This window comes from Chiloscyllium plagiosum, unplaced genomic scaffold (genome assembly GCF_037043375.1).
Source record: "Chiloscyllium plagiosum isolate Xiang-an unplaced genomic scaffold, Cpla_swu_hap1 HiC_scaffold_38, whole genome shotgun sequence".
Classification (NCBI taxonomy): Eukaryota; Metazoa; Chordata; class Chondrichthyes; order Orectolobiformes; family Hemiscylliidae; genus Chiloscyllium; species Chiloscyllium plagiosum.
Genome location: NW_028270176.1, coordinates 46,409,239 through 46,432,785, shown reverse-complemented (window position 1 = coordinate 46,432,785; position 23,547 = coordinate 46,409,239). Strand labels below are relative to the sequence as shown.

Genomic DNA, 23,547 nt, shown 5'->3' with positions numbered 1-23,547 from the left:
GGCCCTTGATTGCGGGCTGACTAAATAACTGTCTGTCTCAGCCTTGAATGTACCCGTTCTTGACAGACCTCTGTTGGGTGCATTTCCACAGACTTGCTATCCTCCGAAAGAGAGAATATTTTCCTCACGTCAGTCTTACATGTTTGACCCCATCCGCTGTGCTAAGGCCCACTGGCCCCACATCTTCCCAGGTGTAAATCAGAGCAGAATAAACACCCGAAGGGCGGTCTTAACTCCGCAGAGCCAGCTGTGAGTATTTGAAACAGTTTCATATCTTGACCACAGATGACACAAACAGACATGAATTGCACATTAGATTTGCCAAAAGCGAATCTTCTTCAAGATCACATAGAATCATAGAGTCATAGAGATGCACAGCATGGAAACAGACACTTCGGTCCAACCTGTCCATGGCGACCAGATATCCCAACCCAATCTCATCACACCTGCCAGCACCCGGCGGATTTCCCTCCAAACTCTTTCCATTCATTTGCTCATCAAAATGCCTCTTAAATGTTGCAATTGTACCGGCCTCCACCTCTGGCAGCTCATTCCATACACGTACCACCCTCTGCATGAAAATATTGCTCTATAGGTCTCTTTTATATCTTTCACCTCTAACCCTAAACCTATGCCCTCTAGTTCTGGACTCCCCGACCCCAGGAAAAAGACTTTGTCTATTAATCCTATCCATGCCCCTCATAATTTTGTAAACCTCGAGAAGGTCACCCCTCAGCCTCCGACGCAGCAGGGAAAATAGCCCCAGCCTGATCAGCCTCTCCCGGCAACTCAGATCCTCCAATCCTGGTAACATCCTTGTAAATCTATTCTGAACCTTTTCAATATTCATAACATCTTTCCGATAGGAAGGTGAACAAAATTGCACGCAATATTCCAACATTGGCTTAAACAATGTCTTTTACAGCCGCAACATGACCTCCCAACTCCTGTATTCAGGACTCTGACCAATAAAGGAAAGCATACCAGACGCGTTGTTCACTATTCTACCGACCTGCGACTCCACTTTCAAGGAGCTACGAACCTGCATTCGAAGGTCTCCTTGTTCAGCAACACTCCCTGGGATCTTACCATTAATGGCATAAGTCCTGCTAAGATTTGCTTTCCCAAAATACAGCACCTCGCATTTATCTCAATTAAATTCCTGTTGCCACTTCTCAGCCCATTGATCCATCTGGTCCAGATCCTGTTGTAATCTGAGGTAACCCTCAGTAACTCAGCTGGCGATGAAAGCACTGGACCAATACAACAACGTTTTTATTTTCTCGACCATTGCTATGTTTATTAATCTCTCTGCACATGAAAATGGATCCTTCCCATCCACTTTAATGGATTAAATTCCCTCCAGTGTGGCCCCCTTCGGCTCTACCAGTCCACACTGACCCTCTGAAGATTAACACACCCAGACTCATTTCCCTGTGAGTAATGCACCAAACGCTATGGGCAATTTACCACGGCAAATTCACCTGACGAACACATGTTTGGACTGTGGAAGGAAACCCACGTAGACAGGGGGAGAATGTGCAAACATCACACAGACAGTGTCCCGACGTTGGAAGCAAACCTGGGACCATGGTGATGTGAGGCAGCAGTGCTAACTGCTGAGCCACATTTGTCTCTCATCAACGCGTGTAATTCAACTGGATCTCCCAGCATTCTACTCCGTTCTGAACCAAGAGAGGGGGACAGCGAATACTGGGGTCAGGCTGCGGACAGGGCAAGCCAAATACTGGTGTTTCAGGTTGGAAACATTCATTTCAGAAGATGTGTTAAGCACAGGAGTTAAGTGTGGGAAAGGTGATGGGTTAGAAATCCATTGGGAATCCCCACGCGGTTTCGAATTCTGCCGACTACGTTTTCAATGATTTCCAAAAGGACGATTTCGCGCTCAAACTTGAGAAAAGAACAATCTCAACAAACCATGCCAGTTGTTCGATTTGATTTTGTAACCTCGAGTTCTTAATCAGAACTGTGCCACTATCAAAACCTTGACCGTTTCTCTTCCCACGGATACTGCTGGACACATCGAGTTTCTGCAGTATCCTCTGAATGTACTGTGCAAAAGTGCAACTTTACATTCGATTCCGTTAATCACAGTCCTCCATGTCCTGACCCTGGACAGTGGCAAGTTTTCTTCCTGTTCGTCAAACGGCCCATCCCCACCGCTCCCTCCCACATCATTATAAACAGCCGCAGGAAATCTCTGGTTCACCTTCTTCGCTCCAAAGTGAAATTTACCAGCCTCTGGACTCTCTCCTCATAACGTGAATTCTCATCCCCGGACATGGTGAAAGACAGAGGATAGTGAAGAGATTTTGGGGAAATATTGACATTTGAGAGAGGAACAATGTTAAGGAGGCAAAACATGGAAACCATTCTCCAGCTTTGTGGATCTTCAGAAACTTTTTGGGAAGTGGAATCGGAGGGCAATGTGCAAGGGTGAACTGTCGGACTGAGCAGAAACAGTCAAGACAGCTTTCCCCTCTTTAAGGGGACGGGACATTAACTCTGATGTTCTCGGGACACGAACTGATCTGAGACATTGAAAGTTTTCTCGTTCTTGTATATGAGGACTCCAGGACATTGAAAATGCTCGGGCCAGACAAACACCGAGAGGCTGGAACCCAGACTGTCAGGGTGTGACATGGGTACGTCTGAGTGAGTGGGATCAGACTGTTCCGAGGTCTCCATAATGAGCGTCGCAGGCTCTAATTTGGAAAAATACATCTGATAGAGGACAGTTGTCATTCTGGGAAGGGCAGACTGAAGTTGAGATTCCGTAACCGCATACTTTGGAGGATTGTGCGATGTGCTGGATTGCACATGTCAGCGCATTAGTCTGCCGAATGAAAGATAGCTGATTCAAGAGCCCGCAGGGCGACAGCGATTGCTGCCCTTAATGCATCTGTTTACTTTGCTGCACTGTTTCGGTTTCTAATGAGGTCAACAGATATTCTCCAAATGGAAACACAATCGTGTGACTAACCACAATGACATTTCCGCATTGCTGTCAAGATTAATGTCAAGAACTGTGACTTGTGGGAATCTGAAACCAAAAGGAAACTGCTGCAGAAACGAGCCAATTTGGGAGTACCTGTGGGAGAAAACACAGCGCTGATGACGTTCTGAGACATTGCCTCTTAATGTCTCTCTAGAAATGCTGATGGACCTTCTGAGTTTCTCTTGCAAATTCTGTTTTTATTTTAACTGAATGTCCATTCCATCCATCAGGGTGATGCAGCCAGCCTCACCACGCACTGAAATTTTACACGTTTTGAAGCTGCGAAATGATTGGATTCAAACAAACCCAATAATGATTTACTCTTCCTCAGGTCCACAAGGAAAGAGAGCTGGGAAGTGAATTGCACAGTATCGTCCTGTCGTCCTGGATGAGTGGTTAAGTCAATGGAATTGAAATTCATATGGCTTTAAACATGCAGTCTCGTATCCTGCTGATGGTTATGGAGAAATGCTAATAATTGCGAAGGGAAATTGCTCCCTGACTTCGACTGGTAGAGTCAACTTAAAAACAAAAACGGGAAAATTGGGCATGGTGGGAATCTGCAACCCACTGCCTGTCAGGGTGCAGCAAGCAGAAATTTCTAGAGAAATTTGAGACGCATTGAGGTGTACACTTCTCCCACCAACTGCGTTTGAAGCTGTTAGCCAACTGTTGGAAAATGAGACTAGAACAGTCAGGGACTTGTGTTCGACTGGTGCAAACTTGTTCAGCTGAAATGCATTTTCTGTGCTGCCGAAATCTTTGACAAGCTGCGGTGAGATGGTCAGAGAAACTGGCGGATGTGAAGCACGTTAAACTGGTCTCATCCTGACATCTCTCCTGCTCTCGGGGGATTTGTCTGTCTGTCCACCTGTGTGGATGAAAATGAGGATGATTTCCTCAGGGCGATTACCATACAGTGTGACCACGTCAAAGTTCAGTCCTATGATTTTGTCATTTAAAGCGCAGGGAGTATTTCATTGAAATTTACCCTGGAAACATCAGAACATGCAAGGTTAATTGCCTCATGCTGGAAAATGGGACTAGAGTAGATGAATATCCGGTCTCCCGCACTGCAGATAGGCGGAAAGGCCTTTTCCACGCTGCAAGGAATGGAAGAAAGAACGAAATTGATGTGCAGCTAAAATGATCACAAATGAAAAAATAAAAGGGGATTCATTAAGGAAACATGCAGCGCCATATTTCAATTTCCCTGGAAGTCTAGTTGTAAGAATTCAGTGCTCTGACTGCTGTGGCAATGGGAGATTTCCTCTGACGGGAATCTTGTTGACAGCCTTCCCAAAGCAGGGAATGTTGTATGGTGCTGGAAATTGATGGAGTTTTGTCACAAACACGATTCAGACTAGCGTAAAACAAATAAGTGCAAATCGCGGAAATCTGAATCCAGAACAGGAATTGACAAATTCAGCCGGCCTGACAGCACCCGTGGAGACAAAGAGATTTAATGTTTCATATCGCAGAATCAGGTTACTTGTGCATTTTATTGTTTTAATTCCTGGGTAATTGCCAGTTTCAATTCACGAATCAGCATACATATCAGAATCTCTCATTAGCTGACAAACATCATCTGTAAAATGAAAACTGTCATATCGGCTGTATTGCTGTTGTTGTTCTCCTGAGTTGGTGAAAGTCTGGCCTTATTCATTACCTTTATCTTCTCCTTTCTGTCCATGAGCAACAACGTTGAGTGGAGAGCTTCTGTTTTCAGTGTCTACCTTCGTATGCTTATCTATTTGTCTCCCGTTGTCTCTCTGTACTATCTCACTCTCTTCTACATTCTCCCACTCTCTGTCTGTCAATATCCCTCAATTTCTATTCCTATTCTTGGAAAAGTCTGAAATTCGGTGACAGTTTGAGAGTATACCTGTTTCGTGGCTTTCTCCGCCTCCCCCCCCCAACCCGCCCCACCCCCAACCCGCCCCGGCCAGAGTGTGTAGAACTGGGCTCACAGCCTCCAGGTAATATCTCTGTCACTTAGGTCTGAGGTCAGGTGACATTTCTTCACTCAAAATACGATCATTTACAATTGTAATTAGAATTCCTTACCGACCAGAAGAAAAGCAGTTTCTCTCCAATTATAGGATTTCAATGACGGCATTGCAGTTTGCCTAAAATTAATGAATGGTGACAGCAGACAATGAGAGCTGTCATCTCGCAATGGATGCGTTATTACCACAACATTTCCTGGCAAGTCTGCAGTGTCTCCTGCCTCACTTCATTATTTAAAAAAAGACTTGCTGTGACAGCGAGAGACTAAAAGTAGAAGAGATGGAGAGATGGAGAGATCATTGTTGAGCAGAGTACAGAATCTCGGCGTTGGATCAGCAGGATAGAACATTGACTAATGGGTCCACAGCAGGTGGCAAGGCTTGGTATCACCAAATAACAACGGGCTGAGCTCAAACACAAGAAGCATTCTGAGCCCTCACTGTCGCGATATTGGATCAACAATACGGCTTTTACAATAAGTTTATGTAATGGACTTTCAATGTACGGAACATTTCAGAGCATTTAACACCATACTCGCCTGGTTATTACCAGATGCTTTAACTGACAAAGCCACATATGGTGTTCTTCAAATCCATATATGCATCTAATTAACTATTTGATCACAGTAACTCGGACTTCCTTGCAGTAATAAAGCTGCTCGATGAGAATATATATCAACCTGCGCTTATGCAGGAAAGAACAGGTCACAGCTGGTCTTCCTTCACTGAAAATGCACCGAAAGGGGCAATCTCTTCTTGCTTTGCTTTCAAACTATTGCCTTCACCTCTGTAGCTGAAAATGTGTAGCTGGAAAAGCGCAGCAGGTCAGGCAGCATCCAGGGAACAGGAGAATCGACGTTTCGGGCATAAGCCCTTCTTCAGGAAAGGCTTATGCCCGAAACGTCGATTCTCCTACTCCCTGGATACTGCCTAACCTGCTGCGCTTTTCCAGCAACACATTTTCAGCTCTGATCTCCAGCATCTGCAGACCTCACTTTCTCCTTCACCTCTGTAATCTGACAGGATAAATAGGATGCGTTCATCCTCTCGGGGCCGATAAAACGCGTGAATATGCACAGAGGGAATCTCATACCAAAAGATCAGGGTAATTGTGGTGAATTTACCAGGAGTGGTGTGTGAGTCGGTGTTAACAGTGGGTACTAAGGGCTAACCCATTAGCACTGACATTGAGCCTTGCACCAAAAGCATCTAACTCAATTCTTGCCTCACGTCTCCCAGTCATCATTGACTTTCAGTTGATCCTACTCCCCCTTCGAAACTTCTCACTTGTTCCCGAATACTTTCGGTTTTCCATTTCGAAATTGCAGCCGTTTGAAACGAATTTCTGGAGTATGAACGTCACTCTTTGGGATCAGCTTCACTGCCCATCCATAATTACTCCAGAGCTTGCGATATTAAGTTACTTTACAGAATCGTGGAAGTACTCAGCACAGAGATGCATCCATGATGTCGCTCGGGAGGGAGTTCCGAGACTTAAAACAAACGACTTTGAAGGAACAGTGAGATAGTTTCAGCTGAGAAAGGCGAGATTCTTAGAGGCGATTTGCGGTGACAGGTGTCTCGTGTATCTGCCGCAATGATCCTTCTAGTTGGATGCGATCAATCACTGGATTGATTCTGGCAGATCCGCGTCTGTGCTCTGTGTGGAAGCAGGAAATAGTTTTCATTCAGATAAACCAAAAGAAGAGAAATAAATCTTTATTTCCTGAATGAGAATTGGATCCAGGTCTGTGCGATTCAAACTCAGACTCTGAAGAAGGGACTCCACTGATGCTGACAATAAACCTTGACCTAACCTGTCCAAACTTTTGTAACTATTTTCTTTCTCCCCACATTTTGAAGCACCAGTCCTTGCCGTGAGTGGTGAAGGAGCTAACTACTCCCTCGCAGAAAAACAATTGGGGCCAGAGACCCATATATCTGTCCCGCAGCGGGTATTGCTTTGCTCCGAACAGACCGGGTTTGCTGTGTGGGACTGAAACTGTGTTCGATCACACACAGACGCGGTGAATCAGCTGCCAGCAGATGTGGAGAAGGTTGGGGCGGATTCAGACCCATTCTGGGAAATAGACTGGATCCGGAATTCAGGGGAGCTTAGTGTCACAGAAAGAAGGCTGGAGAATTGGTTTGGGAAAGATCTCAGCCATGGTCGAATGGTCGGGCAGACGAGATGGGCTGTGAGCTCTAACTGTCCACCGATGCCTTCTGGTCCCTGGCCATCCGGAATCTAAGGAAATAGAAAGAGAGTTATTTTTTCAGTTCGAAGTCCTCCGGTCATAACTGGGTGAGGTGAGAGATGGAACACGTCTGGTGTAAGTTTAGAGACTGGGAAAATGTTTGGAGACGAAGTAATAAAAGAGGATCTGAGTATAAAGTTGGAAGTCAGGAGATATTCAATAAAAAGGAAGGGTGCGTAAGGCAGAGGGAGATGGACATGGAGAAAGAAGTGTCACTGGTCTTGAAGTCTTAACTCTATTTTCCTTTCCAAGATTCTATCAGACCTGCTGAGATTTTCCCGCAATTTCTTTTGTTGGTACTGAAACAGAAGACACGAGGGAGTTCCTGGATCAACCAGCTCTCTGTTCTGTGGGCGTTTGAATTCCCCGTTCGACCAGATCACATCTCAGCCACACGAAAACCTCACTATCCTGCCCCACCCCACCCCTGTTACTGATAATAAACTGTTCATTACGTCAAACCACGTGCACGCAACACCATCATTTTCCGAGTGAACTGGGAAAAGTTTCGGGTGAGTTCCATTCGGTTTCATTCAGAGCATTCTAAATCAGTTACTTTTGTTTCAGCACTATTTGACATGGAGCCGTCACTCTCAATCCCCCGAGCATGTGGCCATTCGCATTCCACGACTCTGTATATTTTGGTTGGTACATGGTTGGAATGGAACCTCACGTTTTGAAAGGGACGTTGTTTATCGTATACTCGGCTGAACTGATAAACGTGTCTCTGGTACCTCCGGTACAGTGGAAACAATTTTCACTCAGAAACCAACACATGATCAAAAACAGTGGTAACAATGTGTCAACAAAATCTGCAACAGCGAGCGAATGCGCTCTTGTGTGGGGTTGCAACATTGCAAATTGAATGGAGAGCTGTGAACCTATTAACAGATAGAAATGCCCCTACATGAAACTGCATCTGCCAAGACTTCTCCACTCACTCATTCTATCGATACCTGTTTGCAAAATTCCACATCCTTATCCCAATATGTTCACCCACCTATTGTGTATCGGCAGCATTTCACTCTGCCACTTCCTCCAAGTCATTCAGTCAGATAAAACATTAAATCCGATGACTGAACAATTTGGATTTCACTAAATATATCTTTCCAAGTTGAAAACTGCTCATTAATCTCGATTCGGTGATTTCTGTTAAATAGACAAAGGCCGGACAATGCTGCTTTATTATCCAACACCGAGAAATCCTTTCTTGTGCAACGGACTTTTATATAGCCCCTTATTGATCGCTTGCTAAAATTCAAATGAACTTTACTGAGCATCGTCCTTCACCAAGTCTGCAGGTCATGCTACCAAAGAAATCTGTCAGATTGTCATCGTGTGATTTTCCTTTCAAAAATGATGTTGATTCAGTTTGACTGTAATCATCTCTTCTAAACTTTCTGCTTTTCTTAATTTGCAATGGTGGTTCACATTTTCGAAATGACAACAAAGACATTTGAGCAGATGGAAGCAATTTAACCCATCAATTCAGCGACAAGTTTCAATGAGATCACGGCTGATTTGGTTCATCCTCAAATCCCCTTTCGGCCTCATCTCTGTGACCAAATGCCTGTCTTTCTCAGCCTTGCATGTATGCAGCCTTGACAACCCTCTGTTGAAAACACCTTCACAGATTTGCTACCCTCTGAAAGAGAAAATATCCCCGACACCTAAGTCTTACGTAATTGACCCCTTCCGCTGTGAGGTGGCCTTCTGGTGCCACATTATCCCAGATGTATATCAGAGCAGAAAAAACCCTCAAGGTCGGTCTGCTCTGTCCAGTGCCAGCTCTGAGTGTTTGCAGCATTGTCTTTTTTGACTTTTGAATGAACAATAGACCTGAATCTTCTTCAAAAATTCTTCATTGGCTGTAATTTCGCTGGCAGTGTAGTGCGCTAGAAAGTCGAGTGCTTGATCACAAGTATATCACTCTCAAAATGTCATCTCTGTTTCTCTTTCCACAGTTACCGCTAGATCGGTCGGTTTTCTGCAGTATTCTGCGAATTTACTGTACACAAGTGCTGCATTTCATTAACTTCCTTCAATCACAGTCCTCTGGACAATGACCCTGTTCAGTGACAATACATCCTCCTGCTCGTCAATGTGCCAAGCCCCACCGCTCCCTCCCCCATCAAGATAAACAGCTGCAGAACAGGACCTCTCCATCTCCATTAATGACGACCGACTTGCCACTGACATTTTTTACAAACCCACCGACTCCCACAGCTACCTGGATTACACCTCTTCCCACCCTACCTCTTGCAAAAATGCCATCCTGTATTCCCAATTCCTCCGCCTCCGGCGGATCTGCTCCCAGGAGGGCCAGTTCCACCACAGAACACACCAGATGGCCTCCTTCTTTAGAGACCGCAATTTCCCTTCCCACGTGTTTAAAGATGCCCTCCAACGCATCTCGTCCACATCCCGCACCTCCGCCCTCAGACCCCACTCCTCCAACCATAACAAGGACAGAATGCCCCTGGTGCTCACCTTCCACTCTACCAACCTTCGCATAAACCAAATCATCCGCCGACATTTCCGCCACCTCCAAACAGACCCCTCCACCAGGGATATATTTCCCTCCCCACACCTTTCCACCTTCCGCAAAGACTGTTCCCTCCGTGACTACCTGGTCAGGTCCACATCCCCCTACAACCCACCCTCCCATCCTGGCACTTTCCTCTGCCACCACAGGAACTGTAAAATCTGCGCCCACACCTCCTCCCTCACCTCTATCCAAGGCCCTAAATGAGCCTTCCACATCCATCAAAGTTTTACTTGCACATCCACTAATATCATTTATTGTATCCGTTGCTCCCGATGTGGTCTCCTCTACATTGGGGATACTGGGCGCCTCCTTGCAGAGCGCTTAAAGGAACATCTCTGGGACACCCGCACCAATCAAACACACTGCTCCGTGGCCCAACATTTCAACTCCCCCTCCCACTCTGCCGAGGACATGGAGGTCCTGGGCCTCCTTCACCGCCGCTCCCTCACCACCAGACGCCTGGAGGAAAAACGCCTCATCTTCCGCCTTGGAACACTACAACCCCAGGGCATCAATGTGGACTTCAACAGTTTCCTCATTTCCCCTTCCCTCATCTCACCCTAGTTCTAAACTTCCAGCTCAGCACTGTCCCCAGGACTTGTCCGGACTTGTCCTACCTGCCTATTTCCTTTTCCACCTATCCACTCCCCCCTCTCCCCCCTGACCTATCACCTTCATCCCCTCCTCCACTCACTCATTGTACTCTATGCTACTTTCTCCCCACACCCACCCTCCTCGAGCTTATCTCTCCACACTTCAGGCTCACTGCCTTTATTCCTGATGAAAGGCTGTTGCCCGAAACGTCGATTTCGAAATTCCGTGGAAGCTGCCTGAACTGCTGTGATCTAGTTTCCAGCATCTGCAGTCATTGTTTCTACCATCTTCAGTTAATTGTCTTGGGTGCAAAGAAAACCTCGGGAATCTCTCCAAATGCCAGGAAATCTCGACCCTGGACATGCTGCAAGGCAGAGGAGTGTTAAAGAGATTTTGGAAAATAGTTTCAATTGGCAGATGGAAAAAATGTTAAAGAGGCAAACCATATAACCCAGTCTCGAACTTTGTGAATCTTCAGAAACTCTGTGAGAAGTGAAATCCATGGAGAATGAAGAAGGGTGAACTGCCCGGTTGAGCAGAGACAGTCAAGACAGCTTCCCCTTCTTTACGAGGACAGACCACTAACTTTGATGTTCTCGGGACATGAACTGATCTAAGATATTGAAATAATTCTCGTTCCTCTACATGTCAAATCCAACCTCATCTTGAATCAGGGACAATGAAAAAACTCGGACCACACAAGGGTTAAGGAGGCTTGAAAGGAGATGGTCCCAGTTCGAGGAGAGTTAGTGCTCAGTGACATGGGTGTGTCTGTCGTGGATGGGATAAGACTGTTCCCATGCCTCCATAATGAATGTTCCAGACTTTATTTTGGAAAAATAAAACTGATAAGCGGACACATCTCGGTCTGGGAAGGACAGACTGAAGTCCGTCACAACCTGCTTTACATGTTCGGGAATGGTTTTAGGTTGGAAGTTTCAGCGTATTAGACCGTTAAATGAAAGGCTGGTGGTTCAAGACCTCCAAAGGCGACAGCGATCGTTGTTGTTAAAGCATCTGTTTTCTCTGCTGCAGTGTTTCGTGTTTCTAATTGGGGCAGGAAGTGTTCCTCAAACAGAAAGTTCCCGTGTGAAGAACCACAAAGAACTTTTTGCAATGGTTTAAAGGTTAATGTAATGAACTGTGGCCTCTGGGAATCTGAAACAAAATCAGAAACTGCTGACAAAACTATCTGGTTTGGCAGGACCTGAGGGAGATTATTGAGTTCTGATGAAGTTGTTAAATATTGTCCACGATTCTCTCTGCATGGATGCTACCAGACCAGCTGAGATTTGTCGTGGAAAAAGTATAGAGAATCACCAGGAGACGTAGAGAGTTCTTCAAGAAGTCGGTCTGTTATTTGCAAACGAAAAACCGTGACACCGAGAAAGCAGAATCTCGAATGCTCTCGAACTTCATTGTCCATGGTTTTTTATAAATTTTTCCCATGCTTTGTTTGCTTATCAGCATGTCTAAATATATTAATCAAAGCACCTCACACTCGCTACACAATAAACCAGTGATGTTAGTTCCCATCATCTCTTTAATTGTTCATTCTACTTAACTTTATTCTCATGTGACGGTTAGATATTTAATTTCAGCTTTCGCAAAATTGGTCTTTCATTCCAGACCCTACTTCATATTTTCCCAATGCCATAATTAGTTATTTATTGTCAATAATCTCAATCAGGCTGACTCTATTAAATATTAATTAGATACTTAATGTCATGTCCCAAATATTTATGTTCCCAATCGAGTCATAATGATTCTTAACAGGAAGCCTAACTTTACTAACTGTAATCTAATCTCACCAACGAGACCTTTCAGCGTCAACCTTTCTTTGCTAATTGGTGTGAGAGAATTCCACTATTCTTATCTCATCCTGCATTCTACAGAGCCCTTGCAACAGATCGCCAGTGGGGTTCATGCTTTAAACCTTCCCTTACTTTCATGCTCTTTATTTTCCATAATAACATTTTGTCATTCTGACCAATGGCAGTCATTCCTGGCACTGGATTTTTTTTTTCAAAAATATACTTTATTCATATATATTTAATCTATACAATTGGACATGTCATCATTCTGTAAACATTCCATTTCTTTACGTATCGAAACAGGGTAATCATTCATATTCACAGGTTGGTGCAATTATATTGAGCTCAGACGCCAGCGGAGCCCAAATGACTGCGTGGGCCCCCTGTTCTTCATGAGGCAGGCAGATGTTAGTCGGTGGTCTTTCCCCACCGCGCCTTGGCGGCAGCTGCCCCAAGCTTCAGCGCGTCCCTCAACACGTGGTCCTGGACCATGGAATGTGCCAGTCTGCAACACTCAGTCGGGGTCAACTCCTTCAGCTGGAAGATCAGTTGGTTTCGGACCACCCAGAGAGCGTCCTTCACCGAGTTGATGATCCTCCAGGCACAGTTGATGTTCGTCTCGGTGTGCGTCCCGGGGAACAGGCCGTAGAGCACGGAGTCCCGCGTCACGGCGCTGCTCGGGACGAACCTCGACAAACACCACTGCATTCCTATCCAGACTTCCTCTGCATAGGCACATTCCAGAAGGAGGCGTGTGACAGTCTCGTCCCCCCCGCAGCCGCTTCGAGGGCAGCGTGCGGTGCGGCTGAGAGTCCGGGCGTGCATAAATGATCTCACAGGCAGAGCCCTTCTCACCACCAGCCAAGCCATGTCTTGGTGCTTGTTGGAAAGTTCTGGCGATGAGGCATTCTGCCAAATGGCTTTGACAGTCTGCTCAGGGAACCGCTCGACAGGATCTGCCCTCTCCTTTTCCCGAAGGGTCTCAAGGACACTACGTGCTGACCACTTCCTGATGGACTTGTGGTCAAAGGTGTTTTTCTTGATAAACTTCTCCACGAAGGACAGGTGATACGGAACGGTCCAACTACTCAGAGCGTTCCGCGGCAGCGAGGCCAGGCCCATCCTTCGCAACACCGGGGACAGGGAGAACCTCAGTACGTAGTGACACTTGGTGTTTGCGTACCGGGGATCCACGCACAGCTTGATGCAGCCACACACAAAGGTGGCCATCAGGGTGAGGGTTGCATTGGGTGTGTTTTTTCCCCCATTGCACCGGTCTTTGTACATTACATCTCTTCGGACCCGGTCCATCTTTGATCTCCACACGAAGTGGAAGATGGCCTGGGTGACTGCGGCGGCACAGGTTCTGGGGATAGGCCAGACCTGTGCCACGTATAACAATACGGAGAGTACCTCACACCTGATGACCAGGTTCTTACTCGCGATGGAGAGCGACCGTTGCTCCCATCTGCCCAGTTTCTGTCTCACCTTCCTGATCCGCTCCTACCAGGTCTTGGCGCACGCCCCAGCCCCCCCGAACCAAATACCCAGCACCTTCAGGTGGTCAGTCCTGACGGTGAAGGGGATAGAGGATTGGTCGGCCCAGTTCCCGAAGAGCATGGCTTCGCTCTTGCCTCGGTTTACCTTGGCCCCCGAGGCCCGTTCGAAATGGTCACAGATGCACATGAGTCTGTGCACGGACAGCGGATCCGAGCAGAAAACGGCGACGTCATCCATGTACAGGGAGGCCATAACCTGCAGACCCCCGCTGCCAGGAATAGTCACCCCTTTCAGGCTCGCATCCTTCCTGATGGACTCGGCAAATGGCTCTTTGCAACACACAAACAAGGCAGGAGAGAGAGGGCAGCCCTGCCTGACTCCAGATCTGACTGGGAAGCTATCTGATTCCCACCCATTGATTGAGACTGCACTGACAATGTTGGTGTAGAGCAGTCTGATCCAATTAGCGATTCCCTCCCCGAAGCCCATTTTGGAGAGGACATCCCTCATATATGTATGCGATATCCTGTCAAAGGCTTTCTCCTGGTCCAGGCTGATGAGGCAGGTGACCACCCCCCTGTCCTGTACGTAGGCAATCGTATCTCTGATGAGTGCGAGACTCTCAGCGATCTTCCTGCCCGGTACAGCACAGGTTTGGTCAGGGTGAATCACCGATCCCAGAGCAGACCTGACCCGGTTGGCGATGACCTTTGACAAGATTTTGTAGTCTGTGTTTAACAGTGAGATCGGTCTCCAATTTCTAATTTCTTCCCTCTCCTCCTTCTGCTTGTAGATGAGGGTGATGATGCCTTTCCTCATGGATTCACTCATGGTACCTGCCCGAAGCATACTGACATACACCTCCAGCAGGTCCCGGCCAATCAAGTCCCAAAGAGCGGAATAGAGCTCGACCGGTAAGCCGTCGCTTCCGGGAGTTTTATTCTTTTCGAAGGACTCGAGGGACTTGGTCAGCTCATCCAGAGATAGCGGCTGGTCCAGCCTCTCTCGTGTTCCGTCGTCTAGGACCTCCGTGATAGAGGACAGGAATGACTGGGAGGCCACGCTGTCCGTTGGCTTCGAGTCATACAGACTGACATAGAAAGATTTGCTAATCCTCATGATGTCAGCCTGAGATGACGTTACCGAGCAATCTTCTTCCTTCAGGCTGCTGAGCATGGAGCTCTCTTTGTGCACCTTCTGGAAGAAGAAACGTGAGCACGTCTCGTCCTGCTCCACCGAGCGGACCCTGGACCGGAAGATTATCTTGGAGGCCTCCGAGGCAAAGAGCGAGGCTTGCTGGCCCTTCACCTCCTTGAGGTCCTCCGTGACATCGACCCCCAACGTCTGCAGCAGGAGCAGGTTCTGCATACTTTCCTGGAGCTGGGACAGTTTTCCCCGTCTCTCTCTCGCCTCCTGAACACCTTTGAGGATGAAGAACCTCTTGATGTTCCCTTTTACTGTTTCCCACCAGTCCGCTGGGGACTCAAAGAGGAGCTTCACGGTTCTCCAACCTGCGTAATCCCTCTTTAGCTCCTCAATGTTTCCCGGGGTCAACAGCTTGGTGTTCAGTTTCCACGTTCCCTTCCCAGCCCGCTGCTCGTCCTATAGGTGACAGTCGGCCAGCAGGAGGCAGTGGTCAGAGAAGAACACCGGCTTGACGTCGGTGGATCTGACCGAGAACGTTCGGGACACAAACAGGTAATCTATCCTTGAGCGGATAGACCCGTCTGCCTGTGACCATGTATATCTACGCTGCGCTCCGTCTGCAGGGGTGCTGAAGACGTCGTGCAGCTTGGCGTCTTTGACCGTGTCCATCAGGGCTCTGGATGTGGCGTCCAGTTTACTGTCCCCCCCGCCGGATCGTCCGTCTGCATCGATGCTATAGTTGAAGTCTCCGGCCAGAATGACCGGCCTGGACGTAGCCAGCAACAGTGGAAGCTGTTGCAGGACGGCCAACCGTTCACTCTTACCCGCTGGGGCGTACACGTTGATTAGTCTCACGGGAGCGTTTCTGTATGTAACATCAGCAACGAGGAGGCGCCCGCCCACCACCTCCTTAACCTCGGAGATGGTGAAGTTGCCTCCCCGTAACAGAATACCCAGGCCCGAGGAGCGGTTATCGTTGCCCCCCGACCACACTGACGGCCCATGGGCCCACAAGCTCGACCATCTCCTGTAACTGCTGAGGTGCGGTTTCCCACACTCCTGCAGAAACAGGACATCAGCTTTCACGTTGGCCAGGAAGGCCAGTGTTGAAACACATCGCGCAGCAGATTTTATGCTGTGCACATTGATAGTTGCAATTTTAAACCCCATTTTGTTAACAGGTTGTAAGGTTACCCATGTCCGATTGTCGCTGGTCCTGCCCCTCTGGGGTAGCTGTCTGCATCCCCGTGCAGTACGCAAACTGCTGGACCCTCGCTGGGCTGAGGTAGCTGTCCAGTTCCTCACTCGGCCCATTTGCCCGCTTCGGTGTCATCGGGCCGAGACCAGGGTCCACGCTGTCTGTTTCTATATCTGACAGCAGGGCTGTCAGAGGGTCGCTGCTCCCAGTGACCTGGAGCTGTGTGGCGGCGGGGCCCTCCTGGCTTTCACCTGGTGGGGGGTGGTGGTTTCCCATTTCCTCAGGAGGCTCGTCCCTTGGTTGGCAGTTGCTGCTCTCCTTTCTCCTCGCAGCGCTCTGCCTCTTCTTTTGGTGACGACCCTCCTTTCTTCCGTCCTCACTCTCCGAAGAGCTGTCCGTGTCTTCCACCTGCAGCTGCCTTTTCCCCTTTTTCTGGGAGGTCTTGGTGACCGGGTGGGTTTTCCTCTTCCTGTTTTTCACCACGGTCCATTCCTTTGTCTCCTTCTTTCCCTTCTCCGCCTCCTCCTCCTGTCCTGTCGGAGCTTCGCTCTGCAGCTGTACCTCTCCGGTAACTGTCATCTGCTCTGCTCCGGCCTGTCCTTCCTGTTGCGTGCCCCCTGACACCATTCCCTTGCCGGTTTGCGGTGCCTTGCCGTCTTTGTGTGGCCCGCCTCCGGCCATCTGCGCGTAGGTGGCGGCCCCTCGTCTTGGGCAGGCCCTGTACACGTGGCCCGCCTCCCCGCACAGATTGCAGTTCTTTTCCTCCTTGCACTCTTTGGTCGGGTGGCCCTCCTTCTTGCAATTGCGACAGATCGTGACCTTGCAGTCCGCCGCCATGTGGACTGACCTCCCACAGGTTCGGCACACTTTCGGCTGCCCTGCATAAGTAAGGTACCCTCTGCTCCCTCCGATAGCAAAGCTGGAGGGTGGGTGGAGGATATTCCCGCTGGCGTCCACCCTCAGGGTTACCTTGACCTGTCGTTTGCTGGTCCAGATCCCGAAAGGGTCAACCACGTCGATGCTTTGACCCTCGACCTGCACATATCTTCCCAGGAACGTCAGGACATCAGTTGCTGGCACGAAGGGGTTGTACATGTGGATTGTAACAACCTGGCACTGGATATACTGACGGTGAAGGGTCAGTGATCAGAGCGGACTGTCCCTGTAGTTCTGTTCCCGACTCTCCACCTCCCGCTCTGTTAGTAACCTCTCAGTCTCCTGGGAATTGCATGGTTCCCAATTTTGCCGGATTCCAGGCCTTTAACCTTGGCTGAGCAGACAGTCGATGGTCTGAGGAATATCATTCCCAAACGTCTCATGTCCGAGGTAATAACAATTAATAACGATGTCTGTGCATCCTCCTCATAATCTGTGAAAATCATTGTTGCGCACTGTAGGAACATTTATTGACCGAAATTGAGGAGGTTTTGAACCAGATCAAACTCCTATTAATTAAGAAGATGGTCTAGATCCTTTTTTCTTTTCTCCTGAAGGCAAATGTACGGCAATGCAATTCAATTGGTGAAACGTCCAGGCTTGAACCGAAACACAATTTACTTCGCACTATCGTTGTAACACAAACAAAAAACAAAGTGTGGACGAACCCAACTCTATTGGAAAACTGAACGAAATGAAACATCATTTAACTACGAAACAGTCAATGTTCGAATATAGTAACATTGCATAAACCATACAAAACTGGTCGACCTCCTACCGGAATGATATTATGAAACGTGAATGGATGAGGAAAAGTTATAATGTGATGTTTGTAATTCTTAAGCTTCCAAATGGATTTGAGGTGCGAATGTATTTTAACCTTGAAGAAATGTGACGCATTTAAACCTCCTTCCTGTCCACGATTGAAGCTGTTGAATCTGTTCCGAATTTCCAGCGGCTTCTGTAATTATTTAAGGTTTCTGACGATAGCAATCTCTCACTTTTCCAACAAAACAAAACGAACCTTATGTTGCGAACAATATTCAAATAAGCAATGGGCAGCAGAGAGGAAAGCTTTCGAGCAACGCTGCCCGGATTGTCTCGGCAATTAACAGGAACCAACGCCATGAAAACCCGAAAGCAACCTGACAAATCCATTTCGCCACAGAATGCAACGTTGGTGCTCAAGACTTTTCCTTACAAAACCACAGGAAAAGCCACAACACTGCGATGGCCGGGAATCGAACCCAGGTCAACTGCTTGGAAGGCAGCTATGCTCACCACTACACCACCACCGCGCTAGTAACGAAATTGTCCCTTTTCCCAAACGCACATAACAAGGCCGTGATCGTCACCAACTGAACTGGGGATGAAAGCAAAACAAGACATTGGTTGTAAAACGTCACCAGGTCTGAAAACACCAGAATCAGGAGCCTTCAGATCTTCAGAACAATCACTGGATCCAAAAGGTTCACTCCCCACAAATGCTGCCGGACCTGCTGAGTTTCCCAGCAATCTTTGTGCTGTCTCTCAGATCTGCAACATCTGCAGTTCTTTGTCAGATAGAAAACAACCGTTGACCCATTGAAGGGGATATTTGATCAGGTGATAGTCCTCTTCATCCACAGAGATAGATGGGATGGAGCATAGGATCATAAAATTCTTACAGTGTAGAAACAGGCTATTCGGCTCATCATGCATCCCACCAAGTCTCACCCTCTCCGCTATTCCTGTAACCCCGCATTCCTCATGGATAACCATATATCAACACTCACCTGGACACTATTGACTCTTGAGCGTTGCAAATCCACCATAACCTGCGCATCTTTGGACTGTGCGAGGAAACTGGAGCACCCAGAGGAAACTCACGCAGACAGGGGAGAATGTCCAAACTCCACACAGACAGTCTTCAATCAGACAGGGATCTGGGTAATTGGAGAGGTTTCAAGAGGGAGTGCAGACTGGTTTGTGAATGATGGGCCGAAAGCCTGATCTCAGTGCTGTAAAGGCTCTACAGTAACATGATTCCCTACATCCAGCATTCAACACAATTTGCATTTTGTTTTAATCCGTCCTGTTATTGACATTATTCTGAGTGAAATGTATAGAGAGAGGTTGTTTGAGCATTCACACAGATCTGTGTTGTGATGGGTCAGGAGCAACATACAAAACAACAACTGGCGGAGGGAGAATTGAATTCCCCTTCCGAATCTGCCGAGGACATGCAGGACCTGGAACTTCTTTATCACCACTCACTCACCACCCGGCGCCTGGAGGAAGAACGCCTGATCTTCCTCCTCAGGAACCTCCAACCCCAGGGCATCAATGTGGCCTTTACCATTAGCCTGATTTGCCCCTCCGACCACCTTATCCGAGTTCCATCCTGCCAGCTCGGCACCATCCTCGTGGCCTGTCCTACCTGCCAATCTTCCTTCCCATCTATCCACCGTCCTCTTTGACCAATCACTTTTACACCCACCTCCATCCATCATTGCGCTCTCCGCTCCATTCTCCGCAGCCCCACTCCCTCCCATTTATCTGTCCACGATGGACACTCCCAGCCTCATTCCCCATGATGGTGTTTTGCCCGAAATGTCGACTCTCCTGCTCCTCCGATGCTACCTGACCTGCTGTGCTTTTCCTGTATTACTCTAATCTTGACACTGATCTACAGAATCTGCAGTCCTCACTTTCACCTCGCATGACTGAATTCCTGCCCCTTACAGATCGAATTGGGTCTCGTGTTTTCATCATGAATTTTAATATATTTTATTTTAAAAATCATCACAATATATTTGTGCCCTCATGAGCATGTAATGCATTTGGACAGAACAATGCCTCCTTTCTCTGTGAACAAATAGAATTAAAGGAGTCGGTTTGGAAAATGTTTTTTCTCACAAAAACAGGAATAGGGAGTTATAATTCTCTCTGAAATAAACACAGGCCATTCAGAGGAATCTGATAAGGTCATGCAACATCTGCCGAGAGAAGGGAAAGGTTAGCTCATATGTTATGAGAGTAGGGGAATTCAGCAGAGCGGTAGGAAGTTAGAAAAGTAATAATTAGTGAACAATTGGAATGGGGATAACGCTGAAGAAAAAATGAGAGCCTGTTTAACATGTTCATTCTGTTCTAGTAGTCAATCCAATCAAAGCTAAAGTTAGATTTCATATCCAGTTTGCTGTCCAATCCACATATTCCGTGACTCCCTGAGAAACCAGCAATCTGTGCCTTCCAATCTGAAATGCACTCAGTGAGGGTGCATCAACAATCGTCAGTGACAGAGAATATTAAAGACTCAGAAGCCTTAGAGTTAATCGCTCTCTCCCCATCTCATTCCCAAATAACATGCCCTTACCCTGAGGGTGTGTCAATAATAATCAAAAGATCTGTAAATGATGTAATTTTAACACTGACTTCTCTTCGCAGATTCTGTCAGACTTGCTGAGCTTTTCCGCAACTCCTGAGACTGTGTTATCGTGTTTCAGATACCCAGACCCACAGGATCAATTTCTCACCATCTACCCTCTGAAGCCTGTTCAGAATTTGATGCATTCAAATGAAATCGTATTTCAATTTTCTCGAATATAGACACAATTTATTCAAAGCTCAGCATTGGAGCACGTGAGTTTCAAACAGTGACCTTTATTTTGTGGTTCATTAACGTGTTTGGCTCATTGCCGCTGGGTTACCACGTATTGCTTAGATATAATTGTTCTGACGAAGTTGACGATGAGTTAGCGTCTTGAACTGCTGCCATTCATTTTGTCCAGATAAACCCATAATGATGTAAGGGAGGGAGTTCGAGGATTTCCAACCAATGGCACTTGTGGAACTGAGACGTTTTTCTGAGCCAGGGTGGCGAGTGGCTTGGTGTGGAATTGTCAATTGGTGTCCCATGTATCTGCTGTGCTCAGTGTTCCACGCGATAATGCTGTGGTTCGGGAAGCTGCTCTGTGAGGAACTTTGGGGAATTTCTACAGTGCATCTTGTCAGTGGTGTATTCCACTGCTACTGAGTGTGGATGGTGGAGACAGAATATATTTGTGACTGTGGTGCTGAGCAAGCTGCACTGCAAGTTAATTCTACCTAATTATGGAGAACATATAGACAGCTACTTCAGGCTGCAGCGCAACATAGATAGGATGCAGATCTGGGCATGGCAACCTGGATAAACGCGAAGTGATGCATTTTGGAAGGAGGAACACGAATGCTGAATATAAGCTTAAAGACAGGTTCCTTGGCAGTGTGGATGAGCAGAGGGATCTGGATATGCAAGTATATAGATCCCTCAAAGTTGTCACCCAAGTGGATAGGGTTATTAAGAAAACATATGGAGTACTGGTTTTCAATAAGGGGGATTGAGGTTTAGAGCTGCGAGGTTTTGCTGCAGTTCTACAAGTCCCTGGTGAAACCACTCTTTGAATATTGTATCCAGTTCTGGTCTCCCTACTATTGGAAAATACCGAGGCTTCGGAGAAAGCGCAAAGATGGTTTACCAGGATGCTGCCTGGACTGGAGGGCTTGCCTTATGAAGAACGTTGGAATAAGCTCGGACTTTTCTCTCTGTAGAGAAGGAGGAAGAGTGGAGACCTGTTCGAGGGATAGAAAATAATGTGTGGAATAGATACAATCAATAGGAAGAGACTTTCCCCCCGGACATGATTGACTGGTATGAGAAGTCAAAGTTTGAAGATATTAGGAGGAAGGTATAAAGGTGATGTCAGAGGTAGGTTCTTTACGCAGAGAGTTGTGAATGCATAGACTCGGTTGCCAGCTGTGGTCATGGAAGCAGAATCATTGGGGACATTGGTGCGACTCCTGGACATGCACATGGATAGCAGTGAGTTCAGGGGTGCGTAGGTTAAGTTACTATATTATCCATTAGGATTAAATCTCGTGGGCCAAAGGGCCTGTTCTGTGTTGTACTTTTCTATGTTCTATGTTCTATGAGTGCGTACACTTGGTATATCTAAACGTAAGGTGTCAACCTGGTGAAGCTACGACACAGAAATAGTTGCGTGCCAGAAACCATAAGAAGCAAAGGACAGACAAGGCTAATTGACTTTATCACTCACGGATCAGACATAATGTCTGCAGTCCTGCCACCTCCCATCACAAATGATGCGGGACAATATAATAAATCATTTCTTTCACATGAACGTCGAGGCTGAGGGACCGGAAATAGATCCTTTCGAAATTATAACAGGCATGGAAGTAATGGATAATGGAAGTATTTTACACAGACCTCAGGAGACATAGGTTTAAAGTGTTATCGAGCAGACCAGACCCAGATGTATGGTATGCAGATTGATTTTGCTTGTTTTATGATAGTCATACATTCTGAGAAACAGTGAAGAATATTGTGTTGCATTCTCTCCAGTACAAATCATACCTGACATAAGAACATCAGTTTAATATAGTTTCACAGCTTTTGAACAGGTGAAGAAAAGGATCAACTCTATATATGACAGGTCCATTCATAAGTTTGATAACAGCACGGAAGAAATTGTTCCTGAATCCATTGGTGCGTATTTTCAAACATTTGCATCTTCTGCCCGATGGAAGAGGTGGGAAAGAGCATTGCGGTGGTGGGAGGGGCCTTTGATTGTGTTGGCTGCATTCCTGAAGCAGTGGGAATTCAAGATTGAGTCAATGGAAGGAAATATGATTTGTGTGATGGATTTTGTTAAGGTACATGCATCTCTGCAATTTCTTGCAGTACGACCAGAGCAGTTACCATACGAAGCGTCTGGATAGAATGTTTTCTGCAGTGCAATATTAAAATTGATCAGAGTCATTGCCAAAATGCTAAATTTTCTTCCCCGTCTGAGGTGGTAGATGCATTGATGTACTTTCTTGGCTGTAGAGTTGACATGGATAGACTGATTGTTTGTGATATTTATTACTCGGAACTTGAAGCTGTCCATCACCTCCAAATCAGCACCAATGACAGAGACCAGTGTGTGTCCTTCAGTCCAGTTCCTGAAGTCAATGGCCAGTTCCCTTGTTTTGCTGACATTGAGGGAAAAATTGTTATCTTTACACCATGTCACTAAGCTCTATTTATTGTAGGAGAAAGTGAGGACTGCAGATGCTGGAGATCAGAGCTGAAAAATGTGTTGCTGGAAAAGCGCAGCAGGCCAGACAGTATCCAAGAAGCAGGAGAATCGACGTTTCGGGAATAAGCCCTTCTTCATGAATGAGGAGGGTGTGCCAAGCAGGCTAAGATAAAAGGTAGGGAGGAGGTACTTGGGGGAGGGGCGTTGGGACTGCGTAGGTGGAAGGAGGTTAAGCTGAGGGTGATAGGCCGGAGTGGGGGTGGAGGCGGAGAGGTCAGGAAGAAGATTGCAGGTCATGAAGGCGGTACTGAGTCCGAGGGTTGGCACTGAGATAAGGTGGGGGGAGGGGAAATGAGGAAGCTGGAGAAATCTGCATTCATCTCTTGTGGTTGGAGGGTTCCTCGGCGGAAGATGAGGTGCTCTTCCTCCGGGGGTCTGTTGCCATCCTCTGGCGATGGAGAAG

At 47.1% G+C, this 23,547-nt stretch overlaps 1 non-coding gene and 1 gene segment (V, D, J or C); one reads left to right on the top strand and one right to left on the bottom strand.

Moving 5' to 3' along the window:
- Nucleotides 1–23,547, top strand: part of LOC148139481 (Ig heavy chain C region-like) — a 338,633-nt gene that overhangs the window by 36,131 nt on the left and 278,955 nt on the right.
- On the bottom strand, nt 18,249–18,320 carry trnag-ucc (transfer RNA glycine (anticodon UCC)). The gene has a single exon. It is a non-coding gene; the product is annotated as a tRNA-Gly (tRNA).